This window comes from Corythoichthys intestinalis, chromosome 22 (genome assembly GCF_030265065.1).
Source record: "Corythoichthys intestinalis isolate RoL2023-P3 chromosome 22, ASM3026506v1, whole genome shotgun sequence".
Taxonomy (NCBI): Eukaryota; Metazoa; Chordata; class Actinopteri; order Syngnathiformes; family Syngnathidae; genus Corythoichthys; species Corythoichthys intestinalis.
The window spans coordinates 18,911,330-18,930,101 of record NC_080416.1 but is presented as its reverse complement, the minus strand read 5'-3'; the positions used below and the strand labels follow the sequence as shown (position 1 = coordinate 18,930,101).

Below are 18,772 nucleotides of genomic sequence, written 5' to 3'. Positions count from 1 at the left end.
AATTCACTTATTAATGGTAGGGTCAATACATCCTTACATCATATAGGAAGACAATCTAAATGACCTATATAACTGAAGTCATTATATAAATGAAATAAGCTTGCTTAAAAGTTGGGAGGGACAATTTGAGCATCCTGAAAACTTTAGTAGTGTTATGTCCCAAACGTCCCTATGCAAACCTACGCCTTTGCCTCATCTAAAAACCTAAGCGATTAAAATTGACTTGAAGCACTGTAAAAGCAACAAAATTAGTGGTGTGTTCCCCAACTCCACAACATTGATGTCTTTTTACATTACTGGTAGGGTCAATTCTATCCTAACATCAAATAGGAAGACAATCTAAATGACCTATATAACTGAAGTCATTATATAATGGAAATAAGGTTGCTTAAAAGTTGGTAGAGACAATTTGAGCATCCTGAAAACTTAGTAGTGTTATGTCCCAAACGACCCTATGCAAACCTACGCTCTTGCCTTATCTAAAAACCTTCGACTTTACAGTTGTGCATCCTTAGACTCTCCTATAAAACTACCAGTGGAAATACATAAATACAAAAATACATAAAATCGTCAGTGAAATAAAACTTTTCTTCTCAAAATGAATTACACATTAGTGATTTTTTTTCACCAAAAGTTCTCAACTTTAATTTTGCAGGACTGTAGATTTACACGGGGAAAAAAAGTTTCTTTTCATAACAACTCATAGATTTTTGCCATCAATTTTCAAAAGCATGAGCTTATCCCAGTTGAGGCGAGAGCTGCAAATGGTAACGGAGAGACCCTGGTGTTGGGAAGTAGCCGTTCCCTGGAATGTGGCGGCCTGATTCACAACACCAGCTGTCCCGCCCCACCGAGCCAGCAGATGGTGCTCAAATGGTGGAGAAATACACTTTCCATTAGGGAGAAGAGCGGTTACATCTCATTGCCTCTCCTTTGGGGGGCCGCAGTCTACTCTTTCCCTTGGTCTCCACTCCTCAAATGACAGCTGTGAGAAGAGAACATGCAAATTAGAAGATGAGGCTGGAAAAACACTCGAGGGAACTTTCTTTGGAGTTGGATTTTTGTCATAAATTGGCGTATTTGCTCAACTTCTCTGCACCTGACAGGCCACTTGCAAACCTCTCTGCACTTGCAAACATCCTCTATGCAAATTTTATAATCACACCAATGAGAGGTGTGTGTGCGAGTGTGAGAGAGATATAAGCTTTTACTTAGCATATGAAATGAGCTGGGATTAGAATGGGATAAAGAGCAGGGGAGTGTTATGAGAGGTCACTGTTCATTTTGATTCTGTGAAGCACTTTCATCTTCGCCGCCTGCTCTCACAGGCATTGGACCTGCTTACACTTTTCTACACTTACAATCTCATTTAAATGTTGAATGGCGGCAACGGTAAAAAGGGGAATAAAAGGCGGGAATTAGCCGCTAGTTCAGAGCAGTGATCGAAAGTGATGTTGGGCATTTAGCTCGTGTGCATGTGCATAACACACAAGGGTGCAGTTTGGATATTTGCACCTATCAATAGGTTAAATACATAGGCGGAGTTTGACTTTTGGGGCGGGGGGCACAACATGCTGATGACCCCAAAACGCAGTGTCAGCAATAAAATTAACTTGCAAGAATATTTAAAATAATAAGTTGACAATGAGCGTTTTTTTGTGTCCCATCATTATTGAGGGTAATTCTAAATCAGGCTGCTTAGGCAATAGTTTTCACCAAGATCATCATCCATTGAATTTGGTACGCCCTCCGGTGTCATGCCAATGTAGTTACCCCAGTCAAAAATTGGATCCCCTGGGCGGAGCTATATGGAGGTAGATTTGTGTCTTTATTACGGTATTCAATCAAAAAAAAGTTGTTTCAATCAAAATATATTTTTTCGACTAGGGTTGTTCCGATCATGTTTTTTTGCTCCCGATCTGATCCCGATTGTTTTAGTTTGAGTATCTGCCGATCCCGATATTTCCCGATCCGATTGCTTTTTTATGCTCCCGATTCAATTCCAATCATTCCCGATAATTTTTCCCGATCATATACATTTTGGAATGCATTAAGAAAAAAAATGAATAAAACTCGGAGGAATATATACATTCAACATACAGTACATAAGTACTGTATTTGTTTATTATGACAATAAATCCTAAAGATGGCATTTACATTATTAACATTCTTTCTGTGAGAGGGATCCACAGATAGAAAGACTTGTGACTTTGTATATTGTGACTAAATATTGCCATCTAGTGTATTTGTTGAGCTTTCAGTAAATGATACTGTAACCATGGTCAAATGCATGATGGGAAGTGGAACCATGACTGTGCGTAGTGCTATCAATTCATATATCTTCTCTGCGTTGGAAAATAACATAAGGTGTTAAGATAAAGATCAAGTGCTACCTTGTTTCCCCACATTGCTTCCCAAGATATTTCTAATCGTAGGGAGAGGGATTGTAAGGCTTTAGCCAATTAAAAAAAGGCTCCAAAGGCTGCCAAATTTCACTCTACTCATTTTGCGCTGCCTCTTATCTCTCTGTGTAGGTAAAACGGCGCCATGACAGATTGAGCGCGACAATGCGTGAGTGGGTCGTGCAGCGCATGCATTAATTAAGTTAAACATTAAACATTGCGTGGTACATTATTTAAAAATTATTTTAAAAATTAATTACTGCCGTTATTGGGATAAATTTGATAACCTTCCCCTAAGCCTAAACCAGTGGTCTCAAACCGGTCCTCAAAGGGCCGCAGGGGGTACTGGATTTCATTCCAACCAAACGAGACAAATACCTTTTCACCAATCTGGTTTCTTACAAGTGTAATCAGTTGATTGCAATCAGGTGCTGCTTATGTTAGTAGAAACCTCATTGGTTGAACTGTTTGTGCTGGATCTGTTGGAACAAAAACCAGGACCCACTGCGGCCCTTTGTGGAGTCGGTTTGAGACCGCTGGCCTAAACTAAGGACTCTGGGTGAGTGTAACATATTATGTCTGTAACGTTAGATACAATTAGAAAACTATTTAATTAAAAAATATATATATTTAAAAAAGGCATGGCCGATATTTTTTTTTGCCGATTCCGATACTTTGAAAATGACGTGATCGGATCCGATCGATTGGCGACCAAAAAAAAGTTGCTTAAAAAAAAAAAAGTGTTTAAATGCAAAAATAAATTTGAAACTCAAAAAACTAAAAAAAAAAATGCATTTTTCTTTGATTTTGTTTTTCTTCTGCATGTGACAGCTATTTTTCTTTGATTTTTTTTTTTTTTTTTTTCCCTGATTGAAGTGAAGTTTTTTTTGGGATTGAAGTAATGTTGATTTGTGTTTGGGCCACATTTTGGCTAGGACATTTTTCTCTTTATTATTCAATCAAAAAATAAGTTGCTTCAAAAAACTATTTTTAGCTTTCTTTGATTGAAGCAATCCTTTTTGTGTTTGGGCTATATTATAATTAGGACATTTGTATCTAAATCATTCAATCCCCCAAAAACTTGCTTCAATCAAAAAAAAAAAAACAAAAAAAAAGAAAATCAATCAAAGAAAAAATATTTTTTTCTCTATTATATTTATATATTTTTAATTTATATGCAAAGCAAATGACTGTCTAAGGTGCTCGAAAAATATTTTTGACCCATTATAACAATGTTTTTTTGTTCATTTCATTCATTTCTGTTGCATTTTTATTGCTTTACAACTTTTATATGTATATAAGAAAGTCAATTACATGCATGACACTTTTCGGCCACCTGGGGGGGCCTGCCCCCCTTAAAATCCGCTTATGGTTCAATCGGGTTAATTCTGTTTGAAGCTTAAGTTGCAGAATCTTTACAATCAACACTAACTCGATGTCAATTAGCTGTAAATTTCCATAATGGGAACAAGTGTTTTTTCTTCCTTTGAAAGCTTTTTAACCTTTTATAGTTCAAAAGGCTCCATGTCAACTAGTATATCAAGATATTACTATAAAAGTCAAAAATAAAGACCAGTGAAATTATGTTTAATGGGTCAGAATGTGTTACAAATGGGTGAATTTTTTTTTCTGCTTCCTTCATATTTTCTTTAATAATTTAACATGTTAAAATACAGCCTCCAGCTAAAAAATAAAATACTATGCGAGTTTAATCTTTTTTATTATGCACGCAGTACGCACCTTATAGCAGCGGATTTCATGCGTGCGTGCGTGTGTGCTGAAAGTGACGGCGCGTTCAAATGTTGATTAAGGGCCCCTGTAAAATAAATCTGATTAATTTAATTGGCACTACGGGGGAATGAAATTTTGCTTGGAGGATAAATAGGGAGGAATTGTGGATCAAAAAAAATAATCATGATCTCTCTTGATAGGAGAGCTGAACAAAGCTGGGCAATTACACGATTCTATAACTTACTGTATGTGCTATACGATAGGGAAGTAGATATCGATTTTTAACTTGCATTCCACTGGATTTCTTTGTCTTACACTGGGCCAAGCGTGTGTGTGTGTGTGTGAATCTGACAGCAAGGCGAGCAGCAGCTGAATTCCTTTAAATATCCCTGCCTGCCTCATCATATGGTTGCTATGGCAGCCGGCCCCTGCTTTCCAGATAACGTCCACATGCGGCGAGACAACTCCTCTACCTTGAATGCTATGGACCTCATTTAGGAGGGGGGTGCATAGTACGCAAACAAATGCACTTTTGAGTTAAATACGTATGTGGGCTGCATGAAGTAAAAAAGGGAACAATGCCACGGTTAATTTGTTGTTTCGGAGGAAAATATCAAAAATTGTGCAGATGGGGAAACAGTTGGTAGAAAAAATGGCTGATACGCGGACAAAATGAGGGGTGAAAAAGAGGATGTTCTGTGATCTGTGGCAATTTCCACAGAACAAAGACAAATGAAAGATAGATCCAGACAGACACCCGGAGGTGAGAATAACAGGTGCCGCATTTTCAAAAGGTACCTATTTCTTTTCTTAAGAACTCCTTTCTTCCCCATACTGTTCTGTCATTTCTGCAATTCCCAGCCCCCATCCTTTCCTTTGTCTGCCATCCTGCCGCTGGTCTCGTCCTCCCGCTCTTCATTTTTTTTTTTTTTTTACTCCAGCGCATTTCGATGTACGTATAGCAGAGGGTCAACCAGCCGTTAACGGTATTCATTGTTGGTGTATAATATTTATATGCTAAAGTTCATAGTAAATTTTTTGATACGATTTATCAAAAATATTTCAGGTGGCCTGCTAAAATGAAATACATTGGTCTAGTGTGCGTCATGAATAAAAATGTTGTATTTGAGGCTTTGAATATTTAAAAGAAGTGCTTTAAGATAAGCTTCACTTTAGACATGGAAACTGAAAACATCGTAAGCCACAGAGACCTAAAATTTGCAGTCCTAGAGACACTATAAGTTTTACAGACTAAAAGTTCAACGACCAATGATAATAAATATTTCAAAAGCGTAATTTTACCCACAAACATTGGCGTTTCATAAATTAACAATACAGACGTTCCAAACCTCAATTTTCATAGAACCATAGGCGAAGTTTGACTTTTGGGGCAAGGGGGGGCACAACATGTCAATGACCCCAAAACGCAGTGTCAGCAATAAAATTAACTTTCAAAAATATATACAATAATAAGTTGATAATTAGCGTTTCTTGTTTCCATCATTCTTGAGGGGAATTCTAAATCAGGCTGCTTAGGCAATACTTTTCGCCAAGATCGTCATCCATTGAATTTGGTACGCCCGCCGGTGTCGTGCCAATGTAGTTACCCCAGTCAAAAATTGTATCCCCTTGGCGGAGCTATATGGAGGTAGATTTGTGTCTTTATTATTCAATCAAAAAAAAGTTGCTTCAATTAAAAAAAAAAAAAAGTTCAATTAAAAAAAAAAAAAAAGTTGCTTCAATTAAAATATATATTTTCAACCAAAATAAGTCACTTCAATCAAAAAAAAAAAGTGTTTGAATGCAAAAATAATTTTGAAACTCAAAAAACTAAAATAAAATGCATATAAAAAAAGTTTTGTTTTTTTTATTGAAGCAACTTTTTGATTAAACTAATGATGATTTGTGTTTGGGTCACATTTTGGCTAGGGCATTTTTCTCTATTATTCAATCAAAAAATAAATTGCTTAAAAAAAAATTAGGTTTTCAAAAAGAAAAATCACTTCAATCAAAAAAAGAAAATTTTCAATAATAGAAAAAAGTTTTTGAATGCGAAAAAATATTTGAGATTGAAAAATTTGCATTTGAACACTTAATTTTTAATTGAAAAAGTTTTGATTAAAGCAATCCTTTTTGTGTTTGGGCCATATTATGATTAGGACATTTGTGTCTAAATCATTCAATCACCCAAAAAGTTGCTTCAATCAAAAAAATATTTTCAATCAAAAATAATAAAAACAATTTCGACCAATCATAAAAATGTATTTTTTTGTTCATTTATTTTTGTTGCAGTTTTATTGCTTTACAACATAGATATTATATATATATGTATATATATATATATATATATATATATATATATATATATATATATATAGATAGATAGATAGATAGATATATAGATAGATAGATAAATAGATATATAAGGGGTGTCAAACGATTAAAATTTTTAAACAAGTTAATTACAGCTTAGAAATTAATTAATCGTAATTAATCGCAATTAATCGCAATTCAAACCATCTATAAAATATGCCATATTTTTCTGTAAATTATTTTTGGAATGGAAAGATAAGACACAAGATGGATATATACATTCAACATACGGTACATAAGTACTGTATTTCTTTATTATAACAATAAATCAACAAGATGGCATTACCAGTATTGACATTCTGTAAAAGCAATCCATGGATAGAAAGACGTAGTTCTTAAAAGACAAGTTATAGAAATTTTATATCAAAACCCCTCTTCATGTTTTCGTTTCAATAATATTTGTAAAATTTTCAATCAAAAAATAAACTAGTAGCCCGCCATTGTTGATGTCAATAATTACTTACACAATGCTCATGGGTGCTGAAGCCTATAATATCAGTCGTACCCAAGGGCCCACAACAAGTACACCTTTCACTGTGCTCTCATTTTAATCTGTTTGAGCGGGGCATTTGTGCGTTAATTGCGTCAAATATTTTAACGGGATTAATTTAAAAAATTAATTACCGCTCGTTATCGCGATCATTTTGACAGCCCTAATATATATATATATATATATATATATATATATATATATATATATTTTTTTTTTTTTTTTTAATATCCTTAAAATCCGCTTATGCATAGAACCTACCTTGTTCAATCTATATGACAGACCTTTAAAAATTGTCTTTCAAGATCCATCTTTACCCTTTTAAACCCGCCCAAAAAGGCGACAAGCGAGTAAAGACGAATCATTAAAGAGTCCGTAAGCATCCGTGTACGTTACGTTGGCAGAAAAGGCGAGCCTACATGAAGGAGAAGTGGGAAAGAAAGTCGATAACGACGGCACCCTCAATTTCCTCTTAAAGCACAAAGGAGGCCTGATTGCATTTGAGAGAGATGGGTGCGCCTCGGCATCTCCTAATGCATCTGTAAATCGAGTTGGAAAATGACGACGTCTGTTGTCTACGCTCGGGATGGAAGCCAGAAGGGTAGGCGAGCATCCTCCCCACCCTGGAAGCTGCAGACCTCCGCACACCCACTCAAGACGCATCGTCTTTTCTCCCCCATTTGCTGCCACTGAATTTTCAAGAGGCGAGAAATTACAGTAATGCACAAAATCCGGATTATGACCCGGTTTATTTTTTTTTGCGCTTGCTTCAATGGCGGCAAAACGCTGCGAGGTTATACAGTGTCAGCATGCACATAAATAGCAATGACCGCGTTTTGTGTCCATTTATTAAGAATCTGTCGCAATTGGCTGCGATAAGCGTGCATTCATTTTCTCATTTACTCGAGGCTAAATGGCAGGTACACAAAGACGCATTAACATACATGCTCACACACAGGTTGTCGTCCTTAAATTCCCTGTACTAAAAGTGTGAACATCAATAAAATCAAGATGATGCTTTTCTCCTTTCAAGTGTTATTTTTAACTCGGTGAGAAGAATAAGGCCTCTTTTGAAGGGAAGCAAATACTCGGGAAGAATAGCAGTAATTTAACAAAAGCATTTTGCACCTATATTGCAATTCGAGTAACATTTTTAAATGGAACCCACTAAACTAAAGTGTGCATGAAAGACTGCAAAAAGAAAAGTGCTGATGTAATGCACATTCAATTCAAATATGCTCCCTGTCATTCACAGGCATCAGATGTACACTCCCTCTGACTGAACACTTTTAGGCTGACAGATGCATTAGAGGCAAGGGCAGAGATTTCAACGCACGAGCCCGTTGGTGGTCCACGCACGCGTTTCCTCGCCCACACGTCCCGATAAGACCGACAGTCATTTAGTTGAAGCTTTGTCTTTTTTTTTTCCCCCTGCAGTGTCTTCCCGATGAACTGCGCAAAATGCTCAAACTTGCAGTATTGGAATTATAAACCAAATAGCTAATAGGGCCATGTGTATAATCTCCGTGTGTGCAGCCTGATAATGACGGGTAGAAATGTAGATATAGAAACGAGAGACGGCCGTTTATCTTGTATAATGTGTGGTTAAAAAGAGCATATCGTCCTTATGTAGAGTCATTTCTGTCTCGGTGCTTTAAATTTAGGAAAAAAATGGCTTACGATCTACTTTTGTGACTGATGTGTTTTAAAGCTTACGCACTCCACCCTTCTTTCGCTTATGCAAGATGGATTGTTTGGCCTGGTGTTTGAGTGCACATCTATAAATTTACAAGTTCCTGCCTTGCTGATTCGCACACTGAGGTGTGCCAGCCGAGCACTAACCCTGATGACTCCTGCAGGATGCCAGCTGCTGGGCAGGGCAGGGCAGACTAGGCCCGGCTGGGCAGACGCATGGGCCGGTTGGCTCGGCGAGGCAGAGAACTGCAAAGAAACAACAAGATCAGCTTTTTGAGGATAACTCGCTGACAAATATGTAAATCTGGACGTTATCGCCGCTGCTAAATGTGTCTTATCACGGTTTCTGGGAGAAACAATCGACAATTGTTCCGCCATAATGACTCCGACAGTCAAGGTTGTGTACGTTAAGGTTGGTAATTATGGATTAGCGGAGACTGCCCACGACACAAAAAAAAAAAGCAGGATTACGCTTGCCACAAATCTACTCACAGCAGCAACATATGCACACGCACCACCCTCAGACCTACGCGCTCGTCGGCCATCACAGGCAGCGTGTCGCCTCGGCAGCCATTTTGCACAGCAGCTCTGGTATGTTCACTTAATAAAATTGACATTTCGGCAAAACGATGCCCGCCATCCCCGGACGTCAAAATCAACCGTTGTCTTTCTTTTTTTCCCTTGGTGATATAAAAGAAGCACACATGTACGGCCGGTGTGCAGCCACGCGTGAACTCACTTGGCGAGATATGTATATATGCAACATGAGAAAGGGGTGGGGGTTGAGTGGGAAAGAGGGTAGGGGGGCACGCCCTACAGCTTGACAGCACTCACATATGGAAGGAGGGAGGCTGAGGAGAGAGGAAATGGAGTAAAACGCAAGGCGAGAAACGTACAGCTTGCTCTTATATGGTCACCATCTTTTAACACAAAGAATTGCCAAATTGCGGCTATGTGTGAGTGTCTTTTAGATGGTCTTAGACTGTAAATGACCCTTGTACAAAGTGTAAATCTCACGCGCACTCTATAGAAGGTAATAAACGTCCGCTCGGATCAATACATAGCAACAGAGGCGCCATTTCAGATGATTGACAGCCCCTGTCTTTGTTCAAATTTATGTCGGCTACATCGATTATGGAAAATATGTTCAATATTATCCTATATACAAGGTCCTACTGACCCTGACTACACAATGCACCCACTTGAAGAGATGCACTAATATCCTCCATCACATGGGCAGGACTCGAAAAAGGCCACTTAAGGATAAGATCACATCTCTTCCAGCGTTTGACACACAGACGGAGGTGGGGGGGTTGACGATGTAATATAATATGAGTGGGGAGGTTAGGGCGAAGGATCAATGAGGTGTCGCAAGACGAAGAGGCGTGGGTGTACGATGAGGACGGCGAGCCGCCGAACAGCGCAGGTTGAATAAGGGCGTCGGGTAAAGACCGAAATGGGGGTTGGGGGCGGCAGCGGTGCAATGCGCACATGGCATCTTTCCGAGCTCAGACGTGAAGATCACATGTCGTGTGTATGTGTACGCACATGAGACGCCCTCCATACATGTGGCCATTCATCATACATCCCCCTCCCTCTCCCTCACCTACATACTGGCTGCGTCTACGCCATGAGACTGCACATATGATCGTCGCCCTTTGTCTGGGTCAGCGACGGCCGTCGGTTCGGCGCATCACGCTGCCATTCTTTTCACGGGTGCGCTCACGTGTACTCGCACACTCGCACAAAGTCATGTGCGCGGCAGATGACCACCCCACCCACCCAACCCCCCTCTCGTGGACCCGTGTATTTAACGTCATTCTCTCTGGTATGTCTATCAAACATGACAGTAGTCCTCGTGACATGACCGACAAACCAACCCGCGTGTCCTCAAGCTGCACTCAGCCCCCCCACCCACCAAACACCAACCCCCACCCTATCTATACCTAGACCACCACCCCTCGAGTTCATCATCTTCATCATCCCCTGTGACCGTGTCTTCCTATCAACATGAGTCAGGAGAGTTGGGCGGCAATTAAGGTGGGGGGGATGGTTATGTCGTGAAGAAGGGACCCCGTTTGACTTCTTTCTTCACACCCACCCTCCCCTCCGTTCTCATAACCGGTGGTTAGTGACAGGGGAACTTTCCCACCCAGCGGCGACTGCGTGCACAGCGTCAAACTGAGGGGACCCTTTGTCTCCCACCACCATGCTGGGAGGGATGATATGCGTGCACATGCATATACAGTAGATTTATTCTGTACACTCATGTATGGTCACATGAACGGCTGACATCAAATGTACACCTATGCACACACTGTGGAGGTGACAATCATGTCCTCCTGGGGCCACTGGCACCTGCACACCTGTATAATGTACATGTGTTTATTTCATTGTGATGCCATGTGGTTATTAACGCAGCGTATCGTGAAGCCACATGTCACAAGTGTAAGAGCGTGTTGGGACTCACCTGGCCTTGATACTTTGGAACCAGCGGTGGATGTCTTGGTTCTGCAGGCTCAAGTCGGGTGGCGGAGCGGTGACACCTGACGTGGCTCCTCAGCCTCTCTGCTGTGGTGTATAGAATCAGCAGCTACACCCTTGCACTGACAGGAGAGGGGGAAGACAGAGAGGAGGGGTTCTTATCCAGCATGTCGGATCATACCACCCGCCTAGAGGGGATGCGGGGGAGCAGATCGGACCGTCGAAGTCCTTGTGACGATTGCGAATCGTCCCTGATGTCTGCGTGGAGATGGTCTCTCCCGCCTCCCGCCGCTCCGATTGGATGACACGCTTCCTCCTTCATCAAAATGTAAAATTCCAAGACAGAGAGTAGTGCAGCCTTGTGCGTATACGTGTATATGTGCTTGTGTGTGAGAAACCCAGACAATGCGAGTACAAAAAAAAGTGAGAGCCTATTGTGTGCGTTTACAGAAATACGTGTCAGTCACGCTCGTATGACTGATTGCGTTTACAGCAGTGCGTGCATGCAAATGCGCTTTGGCCCCTTTGTGTGTCAGGCAGACGATATACAAGATGCCATTGTCTGTGTGGGCGTGATAGAAAAAGAGGTAGTCGAGGGAGAGACACAAGACAAAGAGCAAAAAAAGATCGGAAGACAGTGTGTTGAGAAGAAGGCGAGTTACGTGTGCGGCCTACTAGCTGTTACCGGTAGTTTTTGTGTAACACCTTTTGTTGGATTGCAAAGTGTTTTCAGTCAGTCACTTTCTGTCACAACATGTCAAATCGGACACACGCGGAAACACTCCCAGAGGAGACTATGTCAAGATGGTGGCCGGCCGCCCTCCCCGCCATTACCCTGCCCCTCCTTCGAACTATCTCTCACCCGCAGTTCTTCTGCCTTCTGGCAGGTCCTTCTGTTTGGTGGGCATCATGTGGGTACCTGAAGACCGAGTGGGGAAAAGGGCAGGTCGGCGAATGCAAATGAGGAGCACGTCACAGGAAGGATGACAGCCACAGCGTTCACATGCTCGATTCTCCTCAGGATGAACCGGTGAAATACTGCTGACTCATGATGCCTGCAGTGGAGCACACACAAAAAATAGACATTAGTTGAAAACTATCAAATGTTCTCTGAAACCTTCAGCAAGTCTTAGACAAAATTTTTTAATCCTGATACAATTTAATCCAATCCAAGTGTAACCAGGGAGACCTCCGCCATGGAATAGGTTACTGCCCCACTTAGTGCCGATGCTCATGGAATATACAGTAGGGCAAATAAGTATTTAGTCAACCTCCAATTGTGCAAGTTCTTCTACTTGAAAAGATTAGAGAGGCCTGTAACTGTCAACATGGGTAAACCTCAACCATGAGAGACAGAATTTGGAAAAAAAAACAGAAAATCACATTGTTTGATTTTTAAAGAATTTATTTCCAAATTAGAGTGGAAAATAAGTATTTAGTCACCTACAAACAGGCAAGATTTCTGGCTGTCAAAGAGGTCTAACTTCTTCTAACGAGGTCTAACGAGGCTCCACTCGTTACCTGTATTAATGGCACCTGTTTTGACTCATTATCGGTGTAAAAGACACCTGTCCACAACCTCAGTCAGTCACACTCCAAACTCCACTGAGGCCAAGAGCAAAGAGCTGTCGCCAAAGAACTGTCGAAGGACACCATAGACATAATAGTAGACCTGCACCAGGCTGGAAAGACTGAATCTGCAATAGGTAAAACGCTTGGTGTAAAGAAATCAACTGTGGGAGCAATTATTAGAAAATGGAAGACATACAAGACCATTGATACTCTCCCTCGATCTGGGGCTCCATGCAAGATCTCACCCCGTGGCGTCAAAATGACTACAACAACGGTGAGCAAAAATCCCAGAATCACACGGGGGGACCTAGTGAATGACCTACAGAGAGCTGGGACCACAGTAACAAAGGCTACTATCAGTAACAAAATGCGCCACCAGGACTCAAATCCTGCACTGCCAGACGTGTCCCCCTGCTGAAGCCAGTACACGTCCAGGCCCGTCCGCGGTTCACTAGAGAGCATTTGGATGATCCAGGAGAGGACTGGGAGAATGTGTTATGGTCAGATGAAACCAAAATAGAACTTTTTGGTAGAAACACAGGTTCTCATGTTTGGAGGAGAAAGAATACTGAATTGCATCCGAAGAACACCATACTCAGTGTAAAGCATGGGGGTGGAAACATCAAGAGTTGGGGCTGTTTTTCTGCAAAGGGACCAGGACGACTGATCTGTGTAAAGGAAAGAATGAATGGGGCCATGTATCGAGAGATTTTGAGTGAAAATCTCCTTCCGTCAGCAAGGGCTTTGAAGATGAGACGTGCCTGGGTCTTTCAGCATGACAACGATCCCAAACACACAGCCAGGGCAACAAAGGAGAGGCTTTGTAGGATCTCAACCCCATAGAAAAACTGTGGAGGGAGTTGAAAGTCCGTGTTGCCCAACGACAGCCCCAAAACATCACTGCTCTAGAGGAGATCTGCATGGAGGAATGGGCCAAAATGCCACAGTGTGTGAAAAGCTTGTGAAGAGTTACAGAAAACGTTTGGCCGCCGTTATTGCCAACAAAGGGTACATAACAAAGTATTGAGATGAACTTTTGGTATTGACCAAATACTTATTTTCCACCATGATTTGCAAATAAATTATTTAAAAATCAAACAATGTGATTTTCTGGGTTTTTTTTCTCCACATTCTGTCTCTCATGGTTGAGGTTTACTCATGTTGACAATTACAGGCCTCTCTAATATTTTCTAGTGGGAGAACTAGCACAAATAGTGTTTGACTAAATACTTATTTGCCCCACTGTAAGAGCAAAAAGTCAATATGAGTTAACAGCCTACCATAATAGCGAATGTCTTCGGTTAGGTCATGTGTGAGCTTGAGTGCAACTGACCATTTTGACTGAAACTGTGAAAATAAACCCTAGAATGGTGTGCAAGCAAGCATTACCCTCACATTTACAGCCAACCTGCAAAATCAACACAGGAAGATCGGAATTTAAGATTAAAATGCATAACTTTAGAAAAACTGTCAAGTACCAAAGTAAACCACTAGGTTAAACTGGATTGAATGTCTATTGCTGTCAATAGTAGGCCTGTCGCTCTAACAAATTTTAGTAGGCCATATATTGTCTCATAAAGTATTGCCAATATGATTGATATGATTGTCATTTTTTTTCCAAACCAATTCAACCATGACTGTAGTGCCAATACATCATAATCACCTATTCAAATGCAAATTTTTTTTATTCTTAAATAAAACACAAACTATATTAAAAATTAAGAAAGAAAAAAACAAACCACACACACAATGCATAACGAGACATTTTAAAGCTAGTTAAGTGCACCATATGAAATAGGTGAGAAACCCAACAGCATTTTTGTTGTCTGCCAATTAAAGCCCATTAAAAGTTTTTCTTTGAACCAAAATGACCGTCATCTTTTCCTGCAAAGTGCGCATGTTAATAAATTTGAGCCCAAATTATTATCATTTATTACATCATATCATTGCCAATCAGATTTTTCATAATGGCTGTCATTCTTAATCTATTATTAGTGTAGAAGCTGAGATCACCTCCAGAAATCTGAACATGACGTGCTTTTATATTGAAATGCTCACCGGAAGCACGTTCGCTAAGCCGCTAACCTTTGTAAGCTTTACACTCAGTAAAAAACCAAAAACTGCACTTCGTTTTCTGTCATGCATGTGGTGTCAGTAATTTGCCTGGTACACCAGACTCGCCGCTGTTCCAGCTATTGAGTCTGGCCACCATTCAGCGGATACAATTTCCAGGGCGGAGCTAGCCACAGCAAACAGACAGCGGAGTGGACCAATCAGCGACGGGCAGACATGACGTTTGTAAAACGACGAGGGCAGGACGAGAGACTTGCGCGCGAAAGGAAACATACGAGGAGAGTTTATTCAACATGGCTAGCGCGAGACAGACTGTTGTCAATGACTCGTGTCGATGTGTTTTTGGCAATTTAAAACTGATTTTACCGTGGATTGGAACATATTCTCGGCTCTCCTGTTCACCATCTGTGTTGTTGTGGAGACGACTTCCGACGCGCAAGAGTGACGTTGCTCGTTAAGAACACGTCACGGATATAAACGAATCTGATTTGTCGATTGATTTTGTACCTGCTCGAGAGGCCGTTAATGGGCTGGGTCCCAGAATTTTCTCTCAGTGTTTGGAAAAATACAGGGAGAACAGTCTGGCCGTGCCCAGCAAGTCAGTAATAGTCTCTTTTCTTTTGTTCGCATCGTTTGCAAATGCTGGAAACCAGCGAGTTTTCATGTTTGAAGTGTCTCCTTTTAACCGCAATTTTGCGTTGTGGAGAAGACTGCCAATATTTTATAGCAGGCTAAAGTGGTTAGTACATTGTCATTTTTCCATTTGCCTCAATGTAGCAATGGCAACGTTTTACAATGTTTAATAGGTTATTTTGTATGTTTGAACTTTAATTCTATGGCGTGTTGATGGCCAATAAACATCTGTGAAAGAAACTGGAGTTACATAAAAAATCAACACACGTGGCGATAAATCACAGCCGGGAAAATCACCGCCCTCATGTTTATTTACCCTGCAATAATTTGACTTATTGCATATTGCGACAGGCTTAGTCAATGGCTGCTAATGAGTTAACATAATCAAAAAAAATCTTTTTAAATTGGATCTCTATGAAAATATAACTATGGCACTGCTTTTATGCCAACATATAATTTTAGTCTCCCTTGCCAACGTTCTCATGAGATCAACAATGTGAAATTGTGAAATATTCAAGGAAAATCCTCAAAAAATATTCACTAAAATCTTTCATTATGACATTATACAGCCAACATTTTTGGCAGTGGGTTGAAAAAAAATCGATAAACACAGACATGCTAATAAAACATAACAGGTAAACAGATGCACCCTTCATTTAACCAACGTTACCACTTTTGTGCCTGTGATTCACTTAGATTTTAAAACTTTTATACACTGACCACTGTCTGCATTCAAAAAAGTATGAGGGTAGCTTGTGGGTATTGAAAAAAATACCCACTATTTGCAATGTAAATCAATAATGAAAACTTAAAAGTAAAATGATACACATCAGTATTGAGGACACATGTCTGTATCATTCACCCATCATAAATTTTTATAAGGCCAATTTGAATTTGTTCCATCCCAAATGTTCCACATTGAACTCAACGCAATCTTAGATGCAAAAATAAACTTACTACTTAGTAATAATAGGCATGCGCCACCACTTTTATAACACTTACCAACAGAAACAGTACAGTAATTCAGTACCATTTAGGACCTTTGAAAATCAGGCCATATGTCGACATAAAGTAGCGAGATCACAAATATAAAAGCAGATGATCCATATTAACATCGGTGACTTTAGCTTGTCCGTGTTTCACTCCATCCTTCATGGAAACAGGCCTTCCCTCTTCCCTGGCTTTTCTGTCTCTCCCCCGCTGCCGATTTAATTACCTTCTATATTTATCGGCGCTCAAGACGCTATTTTGGTTTCCTCAGTCTTCTGGCTGATATTGGTGGGCTACATTATTCAGTGAGAGAGCACAGAAGGCCGTCGCACAGTCGAGGAACTCGCTCGGTTGTAAGCCCTTACAGGAACTGAGGATAGGTTACAACTCTTTTGATGTATGTCACATAACAAAATGCATGATTGTGCGAAATTGGCATTTCAAAGAGGCTGTCCATATTTGCATAGCTCTAAAGCATAAAGACAAAGACAGCAGGCTCAAAGGTTCCAGCAGAACAGACCCACAAGCTGCCGTATGGATCGGCGTCCTCCATATTTGCCTGTGATTTATGACTGTTCCTCAGCAGAGGCCACAGTCATCTGAGAGATGATGGCCATATTGATCTGATAAACAGTTTCATTTACTGCCAAGCCTGCCATTCATACCCACGTGTGTGCGCGCGCACACACACACACACAGCAGGAATAACCTAGCTTTCTGCTCCATCAATTCCCCACCTCCTCTTCCTCGTCTGCCGTGCTTCTCCTCCCCCCGGGCCACCTCAGCCTCTCGACACTCTTTAACCCGTTTCGCTTCCGCTTCTTCTCCTTTCGTCTCGCCGACCCTACCTACCTTATCCTCTTTGTTCACAGCACGATTATCCCACAGGAACCATGTGACAACAAGGAAATGTAAGCGCTTAACCTTACACCCAAGAGCAACAGTACAGTTACTATCTCCCTGCAAGGACACTCTATGAAAGATTCTTTCATTTAGCTATGTTGAATAAAGGCCCGGAACAAGAACACAGAGCTGAACAAAGGCTAAAAACACGAAAGAATATTAGCAGGCGTATAGCTCAACATGCATCACAAAGCGCTCTGATAACATCACAAAGTATATACTGTCCTTCTCAGAAAATTAGCATATTGTGATGTAATGTACTGATAAACATTAGACTTTCATATATTTTAGATTCGTTATATGGAGGTAGATTTGGATCTTTATTATTCAATGCAAAAAAAAAAAAAAGTTGCTTCAATCAAATAAAAAGTTGCTTCAATCAAAATATGTATTTTCAATCGAAGAAAACGTCACTTCAATCAAAAAAATGTGTTTGAATGCAAAAATAAATTTGAAACTCAAAAAAATATATTTGAAAACTATTTTTCTTTGATTTATTTTTTTTATTTTTTTGGATTAAAGTCAAGTTTTTTTTTTATTGAAACACCATTTTTGATTGAAGTCATGTAATTTTGCGTTTGGACCACATTTTGGCTAGGACATTTGTGTCTTTAATATTCAATCAAAAAATAAGTTGCTTCAAACAAAAATATATGTATTTTCAAAAGAAAAATCAATCTAAAATTTTTAAAAATTCAATCGTAGAAAAAAAGGTTTGAATGTGAAAAAATATTTGAGACTCAGAAATTCGCATTTGAACACTTTATTTTTCATTCAAACTGTTTTCATGCAACTTTTTTGGGGATTGAATAATAAAGACACAAATCTGCCTCCATACATTACACACAACTGAAGTAGTTAGAGCCTATTATTGTTTTAATATTGATGATTTTGGCAAAAAAGTCCAGAAAAAACAAAAATCCTTATCTCAAAAAATTTGCATATCATGAAAAGGTACTCTAAAGAAGCCACTAACCTAATCATCTGAATCAACGAATTAACTCAAAACCCCTGCGAAAGATTCCTGAGGCTTTTAAAAACTCCCAGCCTGGTTCATTACTCAAAACCGCAATCATGGGCAAGACTGCCGACCTGACTGCTGTCCAGAAGGCCATCACTGACACCCTCAAGCAAGAGGCTAAGACACAGAAAAACAATTCTGAGCGAATAGGCTGTTCCCAGAGTGCTGTATCAAGGCACCTCAGTGGGAAGTCTGTGGGAAGGAAAAACTGGCAGTAAACACTGCACAACCAGACGAGGTGAGAAAGATTGCGGAGAAGGGCCGATTCCAGACCTTGGGGGACCTGCAGAAACAGTGGACTGAGTCTGGAGTAGAAACATCCAGAGCCACCGTGCACAGGGATGTGCTTGAAATGGGCTACAAGTGCCGCATTCCCCAAGTCAAGCCACTTTTGAACCTGAAACA

At 40.2% G+C, this 18,772-nt stretch overlaps 1 long non-coding RNA gene across 3 annotated transcripts; it reads right to left on the bottom strand.

Moving 5' to 3' along the window:
- Positions 1-195: 195 nt before the first annotated feature.
- Positions 196-17,326, bottom strand: LOC130910183 (uncharacterized). Of its 3 annotated transcripts, XR_009061828.1 has the most exons (5): positions 17,181-17,326; positions 12,038-12,230; positions 11,162-11,297; positions 8,839-8,937; positions 196-985 (listed from the first exon to the last, which is right to left on the bottom strand). It is a non-coding gene; the product is annotated as an uncharacterized LOC130910183 (long non-coding RNA). The 3 variants fall into 3 exon arrangements; XR_009061827.1 differs by lacking the exon at positions 196-985 and having other exon boundaries at positions 6,674-8,937; XR_009061829.1 differs by lacking the exons at positions 196-985; positions 17,181-17,326 and adding an exon at positions 16,670-16,800 and having other exon boundaries at positions 6,674-8,937.
- Between the last annotated feature and the right edge of the window lie 1,446 nt (positions 17,327-18,772).